Source organism: Felis catus, chromosome F1 (genome assembly GCF_018350175.1).
Source record: "Felis catus isolate Fca126 chromosome F1, F.catus_Fca126_mat1.0, whole genome shotgun sequence".
Taxonomy (NCBI): domain Eukaryota; kingdom Metazoa; phylum Chordata; class Mammalia; order Carnivora; family Felidae; genus Felis; species Felis catus.
The window spans coordinates 11,041,956-11,062,951 of NC_058384.1; the positions used below are offsets into that span (position 1 = coordinate 11,041,956).

Below are 20,996 nucleotides of genomic sequence, written 5' to 3' on the forward strand. Positions count from 1 at the left end.
CACGAGCTCACAGTTTGTGAGTTCGAGCCCCACACCGGGCTCTGTGCTGACAGCACGGGGTCTGCTTGGGATTCTCTGTCTCCGTCTCTCGCTCCCCCTCCCCTGCTCGCTCTTGCTCTCTCACTCTCCAAATAGAGAAATCAACTTAAAAACATAAGTGGTTGTACGTGCCCGCCTGCTTTTGTGACTTTGCATAGATTAGTGTTGTTCCAGAACTTTCTACGGCCTAGGAAGTCATTGAAGGCAGTCAGGCCATCAGTCCTAAGGGGTTTCCTTGATCTGTTTTTAATTTTTCTCTCCAAATACGGATGCAGTCCAGCAGAGTGGAACAGCAGTGAGGTTAGTAACAGATAGACCTGCTTTCGGATTGTGATTCTGCCACTTACCACCGCCCTGACCCTGGGCACGTGCTTCACCATTTCTGCGCCTCATTTCACAGCTGCCAAAGGGGGTGATGGCAGCCAGAGAGCCCATCTAACAGGCGTGTGGATTAGAGAAGGGAGTCCTCTGTGGCCTATTGGCCCCGCTCCCTTGGCTGCAAACCATTCAAGGCAGCTTTTTAAAAAAATATTTTATTTAAAAATTTTTAAAGGGAGTAATATCTACTCCCAATATGGGGTTCAAAATCATGACCCCAAGATCAAGAGTCATATGCTCTACTGACAGGTGCCCCTCAAGGCAGCTTTTTTTTTTTTTTTTTAATTTTTTTTTCCCAACGTTTATTTATTTTTGGGACAGAGAGACAGAGCATGAACGGGGGAGGGGCAGAGAGAGAGGGAGACACAGAATCGGAAACAGGCTCCAGGCTCTGAGCCATCAGCCCAGAGCCCGACGCAGGGCTTGAACTCACGGACCGCGAGATCGTGACCTGGCTGAAGTCGGACGCTTAACCGACTGTGCCACCCAGGCGCCCCTCAAGGCAGCTTTTAAGGGACCTCCCTCACAGGGTTGGTGTGAAGGCTAAATGAGATCGTGGGAGTAAAGAGTGTGCAGAAAGCAAGGAGTGAAATTGCTTTGCTTCTGGTGAGCAGAGTGCAAACAACCCCGTGCTGTTTCTTTTGAGCACCTCCAGTCCCACCACCCCCAAGCCCTCTATCTGTCCCATACCGTGGGAAAATCCTGGACAACACCCGATAGATCGGCCGTAATTTGTCACTGGAGGCCCATGTCTCCTCTGTGGGTGCTGTGCCCCCCACCCCACCTCAGGAGCCCTGCCAGCATTCGTTCTCCTCTTCCTCTTCACTCTCCCTCAGAGGAATTGTTTCTGGAAAGAAGTCGATCGCAGGAGTTGGAGCCTTTGAGCCTTTTTCTTCTTTCTAATTGTGGATCAGCAGGCTTTCTGTGCTGCTGGAGGGACTTCTGGCGTTCAGGAACATATGTGGTAGCTATTTGGGAGACGTGGACCCGTTCCTGGATCACAACGTACTTGCTTCTTCTGAGGCATAAGGCAGATCTGAAAATGGACCCTAGCCGGCCCAGTATCTTGCTGGCTAAAACACGTTCTCCTGGTTCCCTTGTAGATGCGCCGCATTTTCATAATCACATCTTTGCCAGACCCCAAAAGAAGCCAGTGAACTTTAAACTGAGTGACGTGCACCCCAACATTCCCTCCGTGTCTCTGACCCCACCCCACCGCCAGCCTCACCCAGGCCTCTTCGTGTTTTCCTCTCCTTTTCTCTGATCTCTCCCGCTTAGCTCTGCAGAACAGTCAGGATTGCTCGCGTCTTTGTCCCCGAAGCTCTTGTTTTCAGACCAAGTAGAGAGAGTGGAGGGGAGCAGCTTCCAGTTTCTTCCTGGCTCCCGGATGTGCCCTGAATCCCAGACAGGAGCCGCACGGAAGCACCCTGTGACAGAGGTTCCAGGACACTGGAATCTCCCAAACGTCACCGGAATCTTCGGCTGGAGACGCGAGGGGATTGCTCATGGAGGACGAGATGGCGAGCTTCCTTAACAGGGAGCCTGACACAGAGAAGGTGCTGGCATTTTACATGTTGAGTGCCCCAGTGGACCGAGCAAATCATGAATAGAGACATGACACGTTTATTGTCCTGTAGCCAGTCAAAAGGCTCCCAAAGACGTCAGAGCCGCACTTTGACACATGGCAGAGGAGTGGTGGTTTTTTTTGTCCTTCTTTTAGGGCACGGAGGAGCTTGCTGGGGAGGAAGGCTGTGCAGGTGGCACCAACTTGTGTCACCCTCCCCAGGACAATCCCGGGACATCTCGTTTCAGTTTCCTCCAAGAAGCAATGGTGGCAATTGGGCCCCGGTGCTGTCCCAGCTGGGTGGCCCCCAAATGGAAGAGTGAACTGTGAGGGATAGTGGGGACCATTGTCATAGGTTCCGTACCATGAGACTTTTCAGGGGGTCTTACGGTGGCGAGTAGAGGGGTCAGGCAGCGCTGTGCGTGTTGGCTTTGGGGGTCGTAGGTACAGTTTTCTTGCACCTAAGCAGGTGCACCTAAGCAGGTGCAGTTTTCTTGTTTGCCTGATTGAGAAAACGCTCCCCGGGATGACATCATAATTCTCGTCTGGTAGAAAGGAAGGTAGAAAGGAAGCTTCAGGTGGCTCACCTAAAGGATAAAAAGTTCTGGGCTGTTCCCAGAACCCATGGATACAAGGCTTCTCAGTGCAGTCATTATCCGTATGTAATCCAGGTGTTAGCTCGGGTTTCAGATATGACTTACCTGCAACCCTTTGTGTGGACCTCCAATGCCTTTCCAAAGGCTTCTGCAATTGCACGAAAGGCTTATGTTTTGTCATTAGCTCTAGCTCTGAGCTTCTGCTGCCAGCGAATGAGTTTAGTTTCTAGATCATGCTTTATGTGCACTGGCTGTTCCACAGTGGTTGGTGTGGCTAAGGGAGCTCGGCTGTCTTCTATGACCATACCTGTGTGTGCCTACACACACACACACACACACACACAAACACAGAGTCTTTGTGGATCTAGCAGATGTCACTGAAGGATTGCAGGCCGGGAGAAAAGGCAAAAAAGTGTGACATTTATTTTGAGCAATGTGGCAACTTCAAATTCATTATGAAATGCCTTTTGATGAACTCTCTTTGTTCTACTTGATCTTCAGCGTTTCGCTTAACTGTCTTTGAGATTAACAGCAGGGTCATTGCCCTGTGTCTTTCCTTGTTGAGTGCCTAGATCCTTGCTTCGTATTTACCAACTTCTCCAATAGGTGATTGTTGAATTAAATGGTTGTGGGGCGCTTGGGCAGCTCAGCTGGTGGAGCGACCGACTCTTGGTTTCGGCCCAGGTCACGAGCTCACAGTTTGTGAATTCGAGCCCCACATCGGGCTCTGTGCTGACAGCGCAGGGTCTGCTTGGGATTCTCTGTCTCTGTCTCTCGCTCCCCCTTCCCTGCTTGCTTCTCTCTCTCTCGCCCTCAAAAGAAAGAAATAAACTTAAAAAAATAAGTGGTTGGGGCGCCTGGGTGGCTCAGTCGGTTGGGCATCCGACTTCGGCTCAGGTCATGATCTCACGGTCCGTGAGTTTGAGCCCCGCGTTGGGCTCTGTGCCGACAGCTCAGAGCCTGGAGCCTGTTTCAGATTCTGTGTCTCCCTCTCTCTCTCTGCCCCTCCCCTGTTCATGCTCTGTCTCTCTCTGTCTCAAAAATAAACGTTAAAAAAAAAATTAAAAAAAAAAGTGGTTGTACATGCCTGCCTGCGTGAAGGTCAGAGAGCAAGGGAGACAGAGGCTATGAAGTGGGCTCCATGCTGACAGCAGAAAGCCCAATGCAGGGCTTGCACTCACGAACTGTAAGATCGTGACCTGAGCCGAAGTCGGACCCTCAAGTGACCGAGCTACCCAGGCACCCCATGGACAGTCTGCCCTCTTAGTTGGCCAGCCTCTCTCTGCCCTTGCTTCCTGTTTATTTGGTTTGTTTTCTCTAGCTCTTCCTGTACTCAGGGTTTCGTCTTTTCTACTGGTGATTCCCCAAAGATAGTTCCATTTCTTTCTTTTTTTTTCTTTTCTCTCTCTCTCTCTCTCTCTCTCTCTTTTGTTAGTTTTTATTTAAGATGTTTCCATTTCTATGGGGATTCTGCTGTCAGATGTTCAGATCATCACCACACGTTCCGACCCGCGCTACATATACAACCAGAGCTGGTTTCAGATCTGTGCTTTCTGATCTGGACAGTGGAACCGAGGTCAGTAGGGTCACACGCGTTTCTATTTCATCTGCAGCCACTACGTGATAGCCTTTCAAGGAGCTGATTACCTTGTCCAGTCCATGTATCTTCATGGCCAGAGCGGGTTACCCCTGGGACCTCACTCGTCCTCAGCTGGTGTCTGATTAGCCTTCTCTGATGGGCTAACTGCTAGCCCTTCTGGATTTTGCCATCTGTCTGCTTTTATTCCTGAGGGTGGAGCTCAGCACTCACTTCCCCTTCTTGCTCTTCCCGGCCTTCAGTTAGGGGAAGCCCGCACCGACCCCTTCCTTCATCATCTTCCCTCTTCTGGATTCTACACCCGCAGAGGCATTGGACTCAGGTAGTGCGTGTCCGCGATCTCAGGTGAATGGACGAGGTCCGAGGACTATCAGGCCGGCCAACTGTCATTTTCCTGGGTCTAGAAGGTCCATTTCTAGAAATGTAGCTGCCAGCTCTGATTTTAGCCCCGCAGGCCACTCTTACTGGTTTTTACATTGCTCAGAGACCAGCGAATGGGTTAATGTGAGCACTTAAAATAGCCGAACGTCCTCCCCCCAAGCAGTGTAGACAGGAGCTGAGCCACCGCAGGGGAAAGTCCACATCTCGAGTGCTAACTAGAGTCAGAGAAGAGGTAAGTCCCACCGCTTCATCACGTCAAAGTAGCTCTTGAACTTCAGAGGTCTCCGCCAACAGAGCTTGCGACAGGACCGGGGTTGACCGCAGGGCCTGTGGGTGACCCCATGCGGCCTGCTGCCCGGTTTCCCAGGCCTGCGTTCCACCCTGCAGATGGGGAGAGACATGAATTGCCAACATCTGTGGCGAAATAGCACTGGGGCAGGGGGATAGCACTGCGGGAAATACCCATCACCTCAAACGGCCCAGAGAAACCACTGCCGCAGAACAAAAGTTCCCTTCTCTTGCTGGGGTATCTGCACAGTGTGGAGAGCTGGGCCAGAGGCGTGTGTGTGTGTGTGTGTGTGTGTGTGTGTGTGTGTGTGTGTGTGTCCAAACTCACTGCCAGGGGGCCTGCTGGGTGAGCGTTGGGGCTGGGGGCTGAGAAAGAAAGGAAATACGGGCTGGCGAGTAGAACGAGGAGTGTAGTCTGGTGGTTTGAGATGTTTTTCTGGGAGGGAAGATGGCTTTTCCTCCACTTTGCAGGGGGCTGCTGGGTGCGGGGGGGGGGGGCAGGGGAGGAGGAGGAAACCGGGCTCTATGCTTAGTGTGAGGTTGCGAGGAGGGAGTCGTGACCTGGCCCTTGTCGAAGGGCTCTGCCGCACGTCAGGGTCACAGAGGAGCAGGGGCATCATCGTGGGACCCCGCACGTGGAATCTGCCTGGGGCCACGGGCTTGGGTGACACATTGCCTACACTCACTTGGCCCAGGGCGGCCTGCAGGGGGCGACGCAAATGCCTTGATTTTAGATTTTAGCTGCGATGATGACCTCGCCTTCGCTGTCACTTCTCCAGGGAGCCTCGCCTGACCCCTCACAGTAAATTAAGTGTCCTGAAAAGTATCAACAGCTGTAATTTCCCTTACGGGTGCAATCAATCAATTCTACATCCACCTGTTTATTATCTATCACCCATCTGCGAGGTTGACGTTCTATGAGCATCTCTATCCCGTTCAGCCCTGTATCGCAAAGCCTGGCGTGGCCCGATAATTATTTGCTGAGCAAATGGATACATTAAATAAATACTCCCCAAGCATCAGTGGTGTGTCGGGGCCGAGGTAGCTGCTCTGGCCCACTTTGCCCGTGGCTCACAGGCTGGTGGTGGAGTGATGCCAGGAACAACCCAAGCACCATGGGAACGAGCCCCAGGACAGGAATGAAGAGGTCTCAGGAGAGGATGGCAATTAGTAACTCGTATTTACAACGGGCAGTTATGAAGACTGAATACACCAATTCATCAATCTTTACAACCAGGCTGTGAGGGGGTGCAGGAGGAGCTTTATAATTTCCTTTTTACAGAATGGGAAACCAATAACCAGAGATGGCCTGAGATTTGCACAAGATACTGGTGTCAGGTTTTCCCCAAGGGCACCGAGTTCTCATTCCTTTTGAGACAGATCTCGAGGCATGAGAGAAAATTGACATTTATAAGTTGGTGGAAAGAATGGAAAGAGACATCCAAGGGGGCTGGAACGTTAGTAACATCATGGCTGTTGAACGTTCCATGTGGGAGCCACAGCACCAAGAATGTCAGGGAACATTCTAGAAGGAAATGTAGATCATCTAGCCCAGGTCCTTTATTTTATAGATAAAGAAAGTGAGGGAGCCCCTGAGTGGCTCAGTCTGTTAAGCGTCTGATTCTTGGTTTCCACTCAGGTCATGTTCCCAGGGTCGTGGTTTCGAGCCCCACATCAGGCTCCCTGCTGAGCATGGAACTTGCTTAAGATTTTCTTTCTCTCTCTCTCTCTCTCTCTCTCTTTGCCTCTCTCTGCTGCTCACCCATGCTCTCTTTCAAAAAATATATCTCAAAAAAAATATATACATATATAAAAGAAATAAAAGAAAGTGAGACCTAGAGAGAGGAAGTTGCCCAGTCCACAGGAGCAGAGCTGCTTATGTGAGAGGGGCTAGCTAGAACCAGGCTTTTGGCTGCTTGGGACATCATATCTGCCCTCACAAGGTGAATCCTTTGAAGTGGGTTCTACCATTATCTTCAGTTAGGGAAATTGGCCTTGGGAGGGTGAACAACTTATCGAAATTCACATTGCTACTGATGGAGGAAGCTGGGACTTAATCTGGTCTCGGATGATCCAAGGTCTGTGCTCTTTTTTTTTTAATTTTTTTTTGTGTTTATTTATTTTTGAAGGAGAGAGAGACAGAGCATGAGGGGGGAGGGGCAGAGAGAGAGGGAGACACAGAATCCGAAGCCGGCTCCAGGCTCCGAGCCGTCAGCACAGAGCCCGACGCGGGGCTCAAACCTGTAAACCACGAGATCATGACCTGAGCCGAAGTCGGAGGCTGAACCGACTGAGCCACCCAGGCGCCCCCAAGGTCTGTGCTCTTAACTGCTTAGTTATGGTCTTCCAGATCTTCCAAAATAGTTTGGGAGCTGTTTCATAGGGAAAGCATCATAGTACAGAAGCCAATGGCAGAGCGGAAGCTGGCGTCTACATCTTGGGACGGGGCTGAAAGGTGGGGCGGTTCCTTTCTCTTACATCACAGTTAGTCTAATTTCAAGGCCTTGGAGAAGGCTGTCCTTCCTCACAAGGACCCATCACACCTTTCAGCTCGTATCAGGAATTCTATTAACTTGAATAAAGGTTTTCTTTTTTCACAAGAGAATGCTTTCGACTTCCTTCCGAACAAGGGAGGCCACTCCCACCGCGTCATTTATCCGCACGAATTGTAACTTGAGTTTTGAGCAGGTTGAATTTGAAGAAGAGATGTTGAATGACCTTCGGGACATGCGAGAAATAGCAAAGTTAGCGAGTGTGTATTCTGTGCTGCCTTAGGGCCGGGCCCAGGCCCAGGGCATACGTACGCTGTGTGTGATCTTTTACATGCTTTATGGAGTACTGTCTGGTTTTACTCCTATTTTAAAGGTGAGGAAATGGATATATAAAGAACTAAAGACATTAGCTAGGGTTACAAAGCCAGTAAATGGTCGGTCTAAGGTGTGAACTTAGGTGGGTTGTCCGTGCTGTTAACCACTCTGTGGGTCCAGAGCTCAGGACGGGCCGTGGAAAGTTTTAATATGTTTGATAATGAGAGACATTACTAAGAAGTGGAAACAGCCCATTAGGTCAGTAAGTTCTTGATATTACTCTTTCTTAACAGACGTGGGCAACTGTGGCATTGTTTATTTTCAGGGTGCTTTTCTGGTCTAGTTTATGAAGTTTAGAAAAGTGTGGGAAATCCTGCGACTTGATCTCAAACACGCACAAAACGCCACGCTACTCACCCTCACGTTTCAACTTTTCTCCCAGTCCTCGCTCCCAGTTTCGGACGGGAGATTCTCCGATGGCAGCCGTGATTTCTGGGATTCCATTTCCAGTGCTCTCTCTGATGGTTTGCAAGTGGCCGATGTCACGATGGACTGGGGCTCTGCTAAAGCGGACACAATGTGTCACTTAGCAGCCACCTCCTATGTCCAAAGGGTCGTGAGGGTTTGATTACGCGGAAGGAAGGGAGCGAGGGAGGGAGGCAAATTCTCTTGGAAGCTTAAATGTTGAGGTTGGGACTAAAGGAAGTCGCTGACCTCAGGTTAAAGCACGTGGAGAAGGGCCTTCGGCATTGTCAAAATTTCCCCTGTTGCTTGGGGCTCTGTGGCACCATATAGAGTCCACGGCCGTTGGAGGTCAGCAATGTCCAGTTAACCCAAGGGGTATGCTGCCTTTAACGGGGCAGATTGCTGAGGTGGGTCTGGCCTCAGACAAGAACCAGATGGGTTTTGTGATAGCTGTGAGAGCTACCAGAGTTTGTAATAGCCATCCGATGGCTCGGTGCTTAGGGTTAAAAATAAAGTACTAGTCAATACTGAGGGACTTCCAAGTCCCCCAAGAATAGAGTGCACTCGGAGCGAAGGGCCATTTTCTGTCAAGCACTGGAGAGCTCAAAAAGGTACTGAGCACAAGGTGCACGGCACGGAGGCTGATTTGATGTCTGTCACGCACACGGAGAGGAGAGGCCTTGTAGAGGTTGATGCTTGAGGCAAAAGAACACTGTGGGTGAAGACTTGCTTCCCACCCTGACCTTTGCTTGTAAAGTTCTTCTCTCAATACATCACGTAACAAGATCCTATGCATTTGCCCCAAACAAAATAAAACAAGCAAAAAACTAGCACTTTGCTGCTTACTTTCTTCCTCCCTTGTTATCATCAGACCGTGGCCTCCTAGAGGCAGGGGCTGTGACTCTCACTGGGTTTCTAGGGCCTCACTAGCATGCCACACTCAAGAATTGTCTTGAATAAAGAAGTCTTCCTTTAGTGCAAGGGTGGTTTGCTATTTGCAAGGCAGTGTGATATATCACATTAACAAGACAAAGGGTAAGAACCATAGGCTCATTAAAAAAAAATCTTTTTAATGTGTATTTATTTTTGAGAGGCAGAACATGAGCAGGGGAGGGGCAGAGAGAGAGGGAGACACAGAATCCGAAGTGGGCTCCGGGCTCCGAGCTGTCAGCACAGAGCCCGACGCGGGGCTCAGATTCATGAACCGGAGATCATGACCTGAGCTGAAGTTGGATGCTTAACCGACTGAGCCACCCAGGCACCTCTCCCCCCTCCCAAATGATCATTTTAATAGATGCAGAAAAAACATCTGACAAAGTACAAAATCCATTCATGATAAAAACCCTCAACAGAGCAGGTTTAGAGGGAACACACATCAACATAATGGCCATATATGAAAACCCCACAGCCAACATCATCCTAAATGGGGAAAAACTGACACCTTTTCCTCTATGGTCAGGAACAAGACCACTTTCACCACTTTTCTTCAACCGTAGTACTGGAAGTCCTAGCCACGGCAATCAGACAACAAAAAGAAAGAAAAGGCATCCAAACCAGTAAGGAAGAAGTCAAACTTTCAATTTGCAGATGACATGACACTATATATAGAAAACCTGAAAGATTCCACCAAAAAATTGCTAGAACTGATACACAAATTCAGGAAAGTCACAGGATACAGAATCAATCTTCAAAGATCTGTTGCATTTCTATACACCAATAACGAAGCAGCAGAAAGAGAAATCAAGGAATCTATCTCATTTGCAATTGCACCAAAATCCATACGATACCTGGGAATAAACCTAACTGAAGAGGTGAAAGACCAGTACTCTGAAAACTATAAAACACTGATGAAAGAAATTGAAGAAGACACGAAGAAATGGGAAGACATCCCAGGCTCGTGGATTGGAAGAATAAATATTGGTAAGACGTCGATACTGCTCAAAGCCATCTACACATTTAATGCAATCCCAATCAAAATACCACCAGCATTTTTCACAGAACTAGAACAAACAATCCAAAGATTTGTACGCAACCATGAAGATCTCACATAGCCAAAGCAATTTCCTTTCCTCAAAAAGGAAAGCAAATCTTGAGGCCTCAGGATTCCGGACTTCAAGCTATATTACAAAGCTGTAGTCATCAAACCAGTATGGTACCGGCACAAAAATAGAAACATGGATCAATAGAACAGAATAGAAAACTTAGAAATAAACCCACAATTATATGGTCAGCTAATCTTCAACAAAGCAGGGGAGACTATCCAATGTGAAAAAGACAATGTCTTCAACAAATGGTGCTGGGAACATAGAGAGCAACATGCATAAGAATGAAACCAGACTGCTTTCTTACATCATAAACAGAAGTAAACTCAAAGCGGAACAAAGACCTAAATGTGAGACCTGAAACCATAAAAATTTTAGAAAAGAGCACAGGCAGTAATTTCTCTATCAGTCATAGCAACTTTTTTTTTTTTCTAGATAGGTCCCTTGAGGTCAGGGAATCAAAAGCAAAAATAAACTATTGGGACTACATCAACATAAAAAGCTTCCGCACAGGGAAGGAAACAATCAACACAACTAAAAGGCAAGCCACAGAATGGGAGAAGAGATTTGCAAATGACACATCTGATAAACGGTTAGTGTCCAAAATATATAAAGAACTTATACAACTCAACACCAAAAAACCCCCAAATAATCCAATTTTAAAATGGGCAAAGGACACGAACAGACATTTCTCCAAAGAAGACATACAGATGGCCAATATATATGTGAAAATATGCTCGACATCACTTATCGTGAGGGCAACACAAACCAAAACCACAATGGGCCATCACCTGACACCTGTCAGAGTGGCTGAAATCAATAACACAAGAAACAACAGGTGTCGGTGAGGATGTGGAGAAAAAGGAACCTTTTTGCACTGTCGGTGGGGATGCAAACTGGGGCAGCCACTCTGGAAAACAGTACAGAGTTTCCTCCAAAAGTTAAACGTAGAACTACTCTACAATTCAGCAATTGCACTCCTATGTGTTTACCGGGAAGGACACAAAAATACTGGTCCAAATGGGTATATGCACCTTGATGTTTATAGAATCATGATCTACAATAGCCAAATTATGGAAATAGCCCATCCATTGATGAATGATAAAGATAATCAATGAAGGATAAAGAAGTGGTATAGATGCACAACGGAGAATTATTCAGCTATAGAAAAGAATGAAATCTTGCTATTTGTAACAACATAGATGGAGCTAGGGAATTTAATACTAAGTGAAATAAGTCAGACAGAGAAAGACAAATGCCATATGATTTCACTCATACGGGCAAATTTAAGTAACAAAACAAGCAAAGTTAAAAAGAGAGAGGGGCAAACCAAGAAACAGACTCTTAACTGTGGGGAAGCAACTGATCCTTACAGAGGGGAGGTGGGTGGGGGGCTTGGTGAAGTAGGGACTAAGGAGTGCACTTGTCGTGATGAGCGCCGGGTGATGTATGGAAGTGCTGAATCACTCTATCAAAATACAAACTTAAAAATAGAAGAAGTCATCTTCTAGACCACTGACTGCGTCTTCTCGCCTGATCAGGAAGTCACTCTGTTACTGATCCTTTTTCTTGCATCATATACATGACTCATTCCTCCAAAGCTTGTTCTTGTCCACATTCTACCCCAAAGTCTTCTACTGCCCCGATTAGAGGCAGGGAGTCTTCCCTGGCGCGATGGGCAGAGCAAACTCATTGGCAATGATTCCGTTGGGGTTATGTGGTGACAGGAACACTAACCCCAAGGTCGTCAAAGAAGCCAGAGTGGAAATGGTGACTTAGTTTGTCTACTCTTCAGTCTGTAATAAAGGAGTCTGCTCTCTATGTAGCCAGATTTCTGACTTGGTTTCCCATAGCCACCAAGAGATTACAGACAACTAGATGAGACCTTTGATCTGCTTCCATGATCACTTCTCCCAATCTTCTTTTCCTCCTTTGGATGAAACATCTCTATTCCTACGCATGCCATGCCTCCCTCCAGGGCCCTGGACCCCACCCCCTTCTGTCCAATCAAGGATGTTGCTCCAGCTTTGTTTCTACTCTCTCTTGCCTTCCCTTCTGGACTTTCCAACCAACCCACAAACACGCTGTGCTGTCTCCTACCCGCAAACAAATTTCTCTTGAACGTACATGTCCCTTGAATACTGGCTCATTTCCCTGCACCCCTTGTGGCTGAACTCCTCAAAAGAGCTATTTCTACTAATTACCTCTGCTTCCTTTTCTCGCTTCTTCTCTTGAACACATCACAGTGAAGTTTCCTTTTCCTTTGCCATTCAAAAAACTAAACTAAAGCCTGCTTGTGTCAAGGTCAGCAATAACTGGGATGATGGTTTATCTTATTTTGTTCACTTCAGTCCTGGTTTGTGCCTGTGGTCTTGACATATTTTAATTATTAAGAGCTTCTTCCTTCACTCAGAAATGTTGTGATTTGGGCAAAGGTCATGTGGTCGTTTTACCTACCAATAGCCTTCACGTCCCAATGCAATGTTCAATTCCCGTTTTGACTCCCCCGATCAGCTTATTGTACCCTTATTCTGGAAATACTGCCTTCCCTCGCCCCAGGGCATATTCTTCTCGCAACTCGCTGGAGGCTGTTTTTCAGTCTCTTCAGGGTCCTTGATCCTCTGTTCTCTCCATTTTCAGGCTTTGGACGACCTCATCCAATTTCATGGCTTTACATTTTGATGGTGATGAAGACCAGAATTTTATTTTGTGCCCGGGCCCATCCTCTGAACTCCAACTCAGTCTCCATTTGGAGTTCCCACAGGCACATCAAACACCACATCAGACACCATCTTCTGGTTTTCCCCCCAGTCCCTCCATCTCAGCAAATGACAGCCTACTTCCCCTTCCTTGGGCCCATATCCTGCACTATCCTTGCCTTCTCTCTGTCTCTCTCTCTCTCTCTCTCTCTCTCTCTCTCTCTCCCTCATAGCTCCATCCGATCCATCAGCAACTCTCTCAACCTTAAATTAATATGTGTCCAAAACAGAGTTGTTTTTCTCCATCTTTCCAACTTTTTCTGTAGTCTAGGCCACCACTGTATTTTACCTTCTTTATTTTGGTCACCTGCTAACTGCTCGCCCTGCCTCTACCTTGCCCCTCACCTCACTCAGAGGCTAGAGGCCACACAGACACAGCCTGGGTGATTCCCGCAATGGCCTGCGATCTCCCTGATCTGGCCTGGTACCTCTCTGACCTCATAACCTCGCACTCCAACTGCAGCCACGTTGGCCTTCTTGTGTTTCTAGCACACCGAGCACGTGCCCGTTCCACTGCCTTTGCACTTGCTGTTCCCTGCGGTCAGAATTCTCTTCTCTTGGGTTTCCCCCATGGTCTCACTTCCTCGTGTCTCTGGCCAAGTGTCCCCTTGTCACCTTTCCTGACAGTTCTCACTCTGTACCATAACCTATCACTCTCTGCAAGTACTCTCTGTTCTGCCTCATCCTGCTTTATTTTTCTCTGGGATACTGAAGACCACGTGACACTACCTGATTGTTTTTCTGTTTCTCCTGCTAGAAGATCAGCTCATGGAGACATGGACTTTATCTCCTTTTGTTCTAGGCTTTATGCCCAGCACCTGGAATAGTCACAGCATGTGAAAGGCACATGGTACCTATTCGTTGAATGAAAGAATGCTTACGTCGATTTCTAGCCTTACGTGATGAGATTGAAGTCTAGTTTCCCAAAAATGTGCTGATGTCCAAGAGTTGGTATCCATTGGCAATCATGACAGATAAGCAAAAGATACTGAAAAAGAGAAAAGGAAAGGAGTATACAATACTCTTCGTGATATAAAAAGATGATACCACCACGAAAATGTCCTCCAACAGAAAATTTTAAAAAACTGTATCACACTCACATGGGGAATATTATATAACTATAGAAATGATTTTCAAGGGATATTTAATGGCCTGGGAAGATGCTTACAATATAGTACCAACAGAAAAAGAAAAAAGCTAACCAACTGGAGGGTCTTAAACATGTCAACACAAGTGTATGTCCTTGGGAAGAAAAATACTAAAAGAAAATCCCTCCAAACATGGTTAGTGATGATTTCTAGGTGGTAGAATTATGGGCAATTTAAATTATCTTTATATTTCATGCCTTTTAAAAAATATTAATCATGAACATTTCTTATTTTACCATCATTAAAAAGAACTTCTTATATACTTCTAAAGTGATAGCATTCCAGGCCGATTGAAGTAAGATACTCCCTTGAGTCTTGGTATGATAAAGGATTGATTTTGCCATGCCCATGCATTCTCTCCAACCTTAGTAAGCTCAAAGTGTGCATTTGAAAGTCAGCTGTCTGAGCTCAGTAATCCATAGCCTGAGAAAACACATTTTCGGAGTTCTTGGTAACAATATTCTCTTCGCTCATTCTCATTGGTTAGCACCTGGGTTGCCTTTATATAATGAGCAGGGGGCCATTCACACGATAATATTTAATATAGTAGACCTCTGGGTAATGCAGGCTGTGCATTTAACTATTATTAATCTTACTTTGTGAGGCTTCATTGTTACCATCATTAAACTGCAAACTGTACACGTGTAGGTTGATGAATAGAAGGTTACAGTGAATTAGCTTTCCTGAACTTTCCCCCAGTCTGACTCCCTAGTCCTGAGATAACTACTCTTTGAAATTGTGTAAATCACTCCTTTGCTTTTATTTATAGTGTTAGCACTTAACACATGTGCCCAATATATGGTTCATATATATAAAGGGACTCTACTGGATGGTTTACGTAAATGGAACCATACTGGAAGTACTTCTCTGATGTACTTCCTTCTCACAATTTGAATCGAAATATTTTATGTTGATCTCTAGAGCTGGAGTTTGTCATTTTTCACTGCTGTATAACATTCCATTGCATGGGTGACCGTTATCGATTCATCCATCCTATGGTTTATGGACATTTGTGTTATTTCCAGTGTTTGCTGTGACAAACAAGGCTGCTTTGGATATTCTTGAGTATAACTCCTAGAACATGTGTCCAAGAGTTTCTCTCGGTATAAACTTGGGAGTAAAATTCTGAGTCATTGGACACGTGCATGTTTAACCTAATTAGTTCTGTCAAACTACTTTCCAAAGTACGTGTGTAAATTTATACAACTAGAAGCCATGAATGAGAGTTCTCCTTTCCTTTTTATAGTTACCAACACTCGGTATTGTGCAACTTTTATTTTTTAACCAATCTGAAAGGAGAGACTCTGTATCACTGAGTTCAAATCTGCTTTATCCTATTTACTAATGAGGTTAAGGTTAAACACATTTTCATTTAATTTACAGATTATTTGCATTTCCTCTTCTACCAAATACCTGTTCATAGGTTTTGCCCATTTTTCTAGGTTTTTTTTTTGTTTGTTTTTGACTGGTAGGGGGTGACTTTCTCCTGTAGAAGATATATTTTTCTGGATAATAATCTTTGCTCGTTATATGTGTAGCAAATATTTCTCCCAAATGATGGTTTGCATTTTTGTCTTCTTTATAGGTCTTTACATGAACAAAAGTTGTTAATCTCAATGTAATTAAATTTACCTTTTTTTTTTTTTAAGATTTCAGCTTTTGTGTTTTGTTTTAGTCATAAAGATCTCTACTGTATTCCAAAAGCTTTACACTGTTCTCACATGTAAGTTTTTAATGCACCTGGATTTTTTTGTTGTTGTGAAATAAGGATTTTATTTCATTTCCCACTACCTGGCTAAGCAGTGGTTCCAGAATCATTTATTAAATTGCCTGTTCTTTCTCCGATATGCCGTGCCCTGTCAGTCACAGATCAAGTGAGCCCATTTGTAGGCTTTTTATTCTGCTTGGTGGGTCACTTTGTCTATCCCTTCCCCAGCAGCCCCTTGTCTTCATTGCCTACCTTCAAACCAAAGGTTACTCTCCATCTTCTAGAGCATGTCTCTGTCCCCCCACTCCTTACCTTTCTCCGCCTCCTGCAGTAGTCTTGTCTGTCCTTGACACTTTGTTTCTAATTAGAAAGGTGTTGCAGTGCCTGTAGCCAGCCAGGGCCACAGTGAGGTGTCACTTCTCTCCCCTTTCCAGTTGCTCTTTGGCTTTAGAGTTTTGAACATCACACGATGAGTAGAAATAGTACTAGAGAAAATAGAACGGCCTTCGGTAATTTCTACATTTAGGGATTTTTCTCCTCCTCTCTTTTTGATCGTTCTGCTTACTCTTTGGGCTCTCTGTTACTCGACTGTTCATGATCTCAGGGCATGTAGCACGGAGCTGATTTGTAAAATGGGCTCTCAGAACCCTCAGGCTGCAAGTGTCAGCACGGGAGCACACCTTAAACGTGTGACTTCCTGTGGCCGCTCAGTTTCATTTTCTGCCTCTTGGACAAAGCAGCCTTGGTGGTCACACGTGAGGCCTGGAGGGATGGGAGAAATACTAATGCTAGGGAAAGGGACAGGATGGGCCACTGGAGACAGAAATCAATGTCACTTTGTGACACCTTGCAAACGCCCTGCTCTGCTCTCCTCGACCCCTTCTTCCTGCACAGCCACTCCCCCCAACATGTTTCACAAACTTGCAGGGGAGCAGGGGCCCGGCGACAGCTCCTCCTACCCTTTCCTCGTTGCTGAGATCCGCCCTCCAGTAGGCAGGGGAGTAGTGCAGCAACGAGAAACCCTGTGGCTTTCCCTAGTGGCCCCCGTGGGTGTGACCAAGTGAATGGGTACTCGTATGTGTGAGCATATGTCATTGTGGTGGGAAAAGAACAATAATTCTCCGTGCTCATTGTGGTGGGTGTCCCTCTCACTCCTCCCAACCTCTTCTATTTTAATCTATATTGCCCCAGCCCTTGCGTCCCTTGCAAATGTCACTACGTTCTCCCCTGCCTCCCCTTCCTTCTCTTCAGTGACCTTTTTAGGACATCCGGTGGCAGGCCTCCACTTATGGGGGTTGGATGAATGGTGCAGGATGCCTCCCCCCTCCGCGGTCAGAGGGACTGAAAACCACGTTGCTGGAGTCCGGCATATTTTGCCTAAAAGAAACACTTCTTAATTTAATTATTATTTAATTATTATTACTAATGATCTGACTTCTTGATTTCCCACATAAAATGATATGGAAGCCTCTCTCTTTCTTTCTCTTTCTGTTCTTTCCTTCCTAGTCACAGCTGAAAAGGGGAAGCAGATGGAAATGAAGTCACATCTGCGGCGAGTTGGACGTCTTGGGTTGAGTTTGTCACCCTCCACTGAGAGTCCTTCCCGGGTACGGTAGACTGTTTTCACGTGCCAGTCCCAACTATGGGTGCAGTGAGGTGAAGACAACCGTTTCATTCACCGCGTTTTCTTTTAGGGAAAGCACTGTTTGTTTGGAAGAAATACTTAGCTCAATTGGTTGGGTTGAAGTGTGAGACTTCGGGGCGTGCTCTCAACCCCTGGAGCTTGCTCGCTAGCCGCGAGACAGGAGATAAAGCCAAGTATTCTGTTCTTGACAGGAAGGCGTGGAGGGAGAGAGGAAGGGGGGGGAGCAAGAGTGACTCGATGAGAGACTGTGATGTGTGATGCAGGACCCTCTCCATCCCTGACCCCCCCGCCTCCCCGCTGTAAAATCCGTGAACTTGCTGATTAACCGCTTGCTCACGCGAGCAGAATGCTGGACTCCAAGGAGCTGGGTTCCTGGTCAGTTTCTTGTCCTCACTGACGGGGAGCTGACACGGAAGTGTGTGTCAGCAGATGCTGGAGGCAGAAGGTACCATGAGAAAGCCTACATCGCCAGGAATGAGACGGAAGGAGAGAGTTTTGAGCTGTGGAATTTGAGTCTTCAACCTTGACCTCAATGTCAAGGCAGAATCCAAGCTGGCCTCTTCACAGCAGCCAGATGAAACCCGTGTCCCTTCTGTGCTGCATCGTTGGCTTGCCGACTGTTCCAACTTTTGATGATTGGCGCCGTCTGTGATTATGTGAGCTATAGGAACGTTGGATGTTTAAGGGCGTCCAGAACTCAAGGTTCAGGGACTCCCTTGATCTCAGAATAACCCAATAAATGTTTTTGTAGTGGTGGATCTATACACAAGACAATGCGTTATGTCTGAACACCAGCGCCACCGTGGCCTTCAACAAAGCAAGGTATGCTGAAGTTGTGAGAGAAATTTCTGTGCGAATTTCATTTTGAATATTGTGTAATTAGAGATTCATATATCCATTACGTGTAAGAACCAACGTGTAGATTACTTCCAATCAGTATGGCAGAGGGAACTAACATGTACAGATACTCTCCACCCCGAGCACATAGAAATACTGAGTATAATATAATATAATATATAATAAATATAACACGGCATGAGAGAAATTAATTTCTGAATTCAAAAACATGGCAAGGAAGTCTGTGCACGGTGCCCACAGAAGCAGGATATAAACCTTAGGTGGGGGGGAAGGTTGGGAGCTTCAAAGACGAGATGATGTCTCAGACTCCTATGAGGCGAAGAGTTGAACCTGACCTCCCTGCGCAAAGCCAGGTGTCACAAATGTGCCATCTGTGAGATAGATGAGAAAATCTGTCTGAGAGTCTGGAGACAAGCATGCGAGGAGGTCACATATTCTGGGCTATGGGTTGAGAGAGAGTAAACTCAGAGAAAGGAGGATCTCACACCGAAGCTGAGAGAGGGTGTGCAACCCAGATGTATAGCACCTGCACAGTGTTGAAGCTTTGAGCAAGGAAACCAACAATCACAGCAAACTCCCCCACCGATCCCAAAACAGCGAAGCCGGTGAGAGCCCAGCAAAGGCCAATACTACACTGCTCCGTGAGGACCTCCCCACCATGGGGAGCGTGAGAAGACGCTCCTTCAGAAGAAAACTTCTGCTACAGGCTTCACTTCCACACATAAATCTCAAAATATAGAAGGAATCCCATGGCCATGAGACAGAGAGCAAGCAGGAGAGAGAGGGAGAGAGAGAGAGAGAGAGAGAGAGAGAGAGAGAGAGAGAGAGAACAAACACAGTGGATGAGAGACCCAAAACTCAAAGAAGTACAGAAAAAAGAGACATCTCAGAAGCAGTTGTTTTTAAAACAACAATGGTTAGGGGCGCCTGGGTGGCTCAGTCGGTTAAGCGTCCGACTTCGGCTCAGGTCACGATCTCACGGTCCGTGAGTTCGAGCCCCGTGTCGGGCTCTCTGCTGACAGCTCAGAGCCTGGAGCCTGTTTCCAATTCTGTGTCTCCCTCTGTGTCTGACCCTCCCCGTTCATGCTCTGTCTCTCTCTGTCTCAAAAATAAATAAACATTAAAAATAAAAAGAAGAAGAAAAAAAACGAACAACGGTTAAAATAGTAAAAGAAATAAAGGTTGGAAATCGTAAGGAAGGGAGGGATATATTTTTCAATGATGCCAATAAACAATTGAGGCTAATAATAATTACAGCCTCTCAATAAGCATTAGATCAGACACACCTCAGAAGAAAATCAGCAAATAGGAATTTAGGTTTAAAGAGATTAATTCGTATGCAGCACCGGAGAGAACAATGTGGGAAATGCAGTAGAGAGGTTATAGGAGACACAGAGTGGGGGTGAAAGGGTCCTGTATACGTCTCACCGAAGTTTCAACAGGGGAACCAGAGGCATTGCAGAAGAAGAAAAACCCAAAGTGACGATGTCTGAGAATTTAACACAACTGATGAGAGAGATGCGTTTTCAGATTGAAGGAACGTATGGTTTCAAGCAGAATAAATAAATAAAAAAAATTATATACCCAGACACATTGTGGTGGAACTGAAAAACATCAAAGACCAACAATTCTTCGAAGCTACCAGAGAGAAAGGCCAATTACTTAGAAAGTAACCAAAAAAAAAAAAAAAAAAAAAAAAAAACCCTTACAGACAACAGACTTAAAATAACAACAGTAAACACCAGAGGATATTATGGAATGATGTCTTCAAAGCGTTAAGAAAAAGTGTATGTCAGCCTGAAATTCCACAGTCAATTACATACGAATAGGAGACAAAATGACATTTTCTGACATACGAGGACCCAATTTCCTGCTAATTCTTAGTGAAAGAATTAATAAGTATATACTTCTGGAGGAAGAAGATTAAACCAGAGGGAAGGACTGGAATGTAAAAATCAACTGAGAATAGAGAAATTGATAGGGATGCCTGGGTGGCTCAGTCAGATGAGCTTCTGCCTCTTGATCTCAGCTCAGCTCATGATCTCCTGGTTTGTGAAATCGAGCCCCACGTCAGGCCCTGAGCTGACAGCAAGGAGCCTGTTTAGGATTCTCTCTCCCTCTCTCGCTGCCCCTCTCCTGCTTGCTCTCTCTCTCTCTCTCTCTCTCTCAAAATAAATAAATAAACATTAAAAAAAAAAAGAAATTGGTGATACCCTGGTGATCCCAAAGTACGTATAGATATAAAAGAGGATTATTTGGGAGAAGAAGGGTTAAAACCTAGGTGTAGTTAAAATGCTACACAATGGTAGTGTAGGAGACGGGTTTTACGATTTGAATTCAAGAGTTCTGAAATTTTTGTGTGAGGAGGGCAGACAATAAAGAAATTGCTAATTTAGATTTTCTTGAGGAAAATATGCACGTTAAATACACAAACTCCAAACAAACAAGCTTTCTGCCTGCCACCGGTAAAAAGACGTGTCACAAAAGAAGACACGTCACAACATAAGATGTAACGATGACAGGTAGGCACATTAAAAGAAGTTTGCCTGTTCGCTGCTAAGGAAATGCAAATCAGCACCACGATGGAATATTACTACCTACCTATTAGAGTGGCTAAGATGAAAAAGACTCAAAGACTCACCACGCTGCGTATTGGCAAGGATGTGAACAACCCCAAACTCTCATACACCGATGGTGGGAATGTATAATGGTAGTTTAGCG

At 46.0% G+C, this 20,996-nt stretch overlaps 1 long non-coding RNA gene across 1 annotated transcript in view; it reads left to right on the top strand.

Annotated features, from left to right (window-relative positions):
* Positions 1-18,181, top strand: part of LOC123382780 — a 68,627-nt gene extending 50,446 nt beyond the window's left edge. The window contains exon 2 of the long non-coding RNA XR_006591693.1: positions 17,279-18,181. This is a non-coding gene — a long non-coding RNA (uncharacterized LOC123382780). The remainder of the gene's footprint in view (positions 1-17,278) is intronic.
* Positions 18,182-20,996: the final 2,815 nt, after the last annotated feature.